Genomic DNA, 3,399 nt, shown 5'->3' on the forward strand with positions numbered 1-3,399 from the left:
AAAGCATGGCCAGATATACAATACTTCAGAAAACAGAAGGGTAGAATCAACAACTATTAGAAAACCTTTTGAATGGGAAGACGTAGAAACGGTCCACAAACGACAATACAGATGGATCGTTTTGCCTCAGGGATTCACTGAATCCCATCAATTTGTTCTGGCAAGTATTGGAGAAGATTTTAGGAACATTTAAGATTCCAGAAGGGGCGGATGTTGTTACAAATGTAGGTGATTTGTTGATATCTGTGGTAGAAAAAATCAAAGGTAAAAGAAGCCACAAATGAACTCCTGATTATTTATTTATTTATTTATTTATTTATTTATTTATTTATTTTTAGGAGAACACAGGGTAAGGGTATCTAAGAATAAATTACAATATGTGGAAAAAGAAGTCAGATATCTAGTCTCTAAGGGCAGATGGAGAATAAACCCTGAAGGGATTCAGGGAATTGTGCAACTTCCTCTCCCTTGAACAAAGAAAGAATTAAGAGAATTTTTAGCTTTAACCAAATATTGCAGATTATGGATAGAGGCATATGCACAGAAAACAAAGATATTATATTTCAAATTATTGGAGGAGAAACCCAATACATTGAATTGGACAGAAGAAGAAAAAGAGTGGAAAAACTAAAACAGGATCTGATTACAGCACCAGTCATAGCTCTTCCTGCCCTAAATAAATCATTTCATCTTTTTATAACTGTAAATGAGGGTGCTGCTTTGAGGGTTTTAACCCAAGAGTGCGGATATAGAAGAAAAACTGTAGCATATCTGTCTAAATTATTAGATCTCGTATCCCAGGGATGGCCAGTGTGTTCAGGCAGTAGCAGCAACTGCCTTACTGGTAGAAGAAAGAAAAATTGACCTTTGGAGGGCAATTCATTGTTGTTGCCCCTCACCAAGTGAAGACTACCCTTACTCAGAAAGCAGGAAGATGGCTGACAGACTCTAGAATATGAAGCTATACTGATTGAAAAAGATGATTTACTGAATCTATTTTGAATCAAATAGATCAAAGAAGTCATTTTACTTCATATATTTTACAAGGATTAATGAGAATTTTGGGAATAAAATGGGAGTTTCATACTCCATGACATCCTTCCTCCTCTGGGAAAGTGGAACAAATGAATCAGACATTAAATAAACACCTGTCAAAACTGGTTTTAGAAACTAAACTTCTCTGGACAAAATGCTTAACTTTAACTCTTCTCAAAATTCAAACTGCTAGGAAAGCAGAGGAGTCTCACCATGTGGTATGTTTGGATTACCATACCTGGGTAGGAGCAGTGAAATACGTACTCTTGAAACTAAGGTTGTTTTTCTCAGAAACTGTGTATTCAGGTTATGTTCTTCTTTGATATTTCTTAGGATTCACAGACTGTTGGCTCAGACTGGGTCCTGATGCATACCTGGAAGGAATCAAAGCTCCGGCCTGAATGGGAAGGACCATTCCAAATACCACTTACTACTGAAACAGCTGTAAGAATGGCGGAGAAAGGCTGGACTCATTATACACGAGTAAAGGCATCCATCAATCCCAATACCTGGGAAGTTGTGCCTACAGAAGACTCATTGAAGTTCAAAGTCAGAAGGCAGACTTTGTGATAGACTCTGCATACAGGCTCATAATTGTAAATCAGTGCATAATTATTTGAGACTTAAAGCTTAAAAATGGCAATAGGGGAAGGCCAATTTTTAGCCTTGATCCAGATGGCTATATGCCTTAGAGAGAACTTCTGCCAAATAACCACTTGACAAAGAGGTGGTTGGGAAATAGGAGCAGTGGGGTATCCCGTCAAGATATGGGTAAACATGACAAAGAATGAATTACCACAAAATGTCACTTTTGATGCTTGTGAGGTGTTGACTTGTGGGAACTTAAATGCCCAATGGTGATTGAACAAATATCTTTGTCCTGAACCTTAGACTAGGGGATTGTTTGAAGCCCCCCTTGCCCAGGATGGAGTAATGTATGGTGGATGACTACTTGCAAAGGGTGGATGTATACACCCAGCTCAAGTAATAGCTTAAAAAGGTTAAAGAGCCAAATTAGCATATTTAAAGGAACTGCTCAGCCCAACTGCCAACCTCTACAATGTAATCCAATAACTATAACAATTAATAAGGCTGATGACCTTATTAACCATACCTTTGGTCTCGGAGCAGATGTGACTGGGATTGACCCAACAGCCAGGTTTAGGATAGCTGTACGGGAATTGTCCCCTAAAGTCACCTAAGATGGGGAGAGACTCTAAGATGGGGAGGTCCTCTTCAAAGTCCTACAGTTATAAAAGTTGGAAAAATGAAAAAGGATCTCAGGCAAACATCTGAAATTGACACGGGGTGTGTATAGGGATGTGAATGCCTGGATAAAATGGGTCAAATATTCCACCCAGAGCCTCAACTGTAGCAATTGCTACGGGAAGACCGATTGCCCAGGTAGTGCCCTTTCCATTGGGATGGACCAAGGGTTCCTGGGGGATCTGACTGGGGTTTGGGGTCTGGCTGCTCAGGGGTAGGCTGGGCATAGGTCAGCGGGTGGTGAGCAACTGCATCATGCATCACTTGTTTCGTACACATTATTTTTATTAGTACTGTTATTGTTTTCCTTTCTTTTCTGTCATAATAAACTGTCTCTGCCTCAACCCACAACATTTCATTTGATTTTATTTGTGTTTGATACAGCAATAAGCAACCCAACAGCACTTCAGGCAGCCAGGCAGATAATCCACACAAACTAATAAATATTCTGAAGTGATTAATTCAAAAGAAAACTGAGATTCAGTGTACACTAGTAGCAAGCTTCGGACAGGTTGTGAAACAGTAGTACTTGGCCAACGAGGAACCAAGGGAGAGAGTAAACACTGGGAACCAGGGCATAAAAGGTGTGAAAAACTGCTTGGGAGATGGGGGCTGGCCTCTTCTCACAGGTCACTGGTGATGGGACCAGAGGGAATAGCCTCAAGTTGCGCAAGGGGAGGTTCAGGTTGGAAATGAGGGGAAATTTCTTCTCAGGAAGAGTGCTCAGGGGTTGGGACGGGTTGCCCAGGGAGGTGGTGGAGTCACCGTCCCTGGGGGTGTTGAGGGAGAGGTTGGACGTGGTGCTTGGGGACACGGTTTGGTGCTGACACTGGTGGTAGGGGGCTGTCGGAGCAGGTCTCTCGGAGGGTTTTTCCGACCCTAACAGTTCAGTGACCCCACGCCGGGACCCCCGCGCCTCGCAGCCCCCCACAAGATGGCGGCGGCCCGGAAGCGGGGAGCCTCCCGCCCTCCCCTCCCGAGGCGGAGCGTTGGCGCGCCCTGACGTCAGACGCACGCTCCCCAGCAACGGCCGCACGTCGCGAGCTCGCCGGGAACCCGGAAGCGGCGGCAGCGGCGGCGGCGGCGGCGGGCGGGCAG

Source organism: Aythya marila (assembly GCF_965140915.1).
Source record: "Aythya marila genome assembly, chromosome: 2".
Lineage (NCBI taxonomy): Eukaryota > Metazoa > Chordata > Aves > Anseriformes > Anatidae > Aythya > Aythya marila.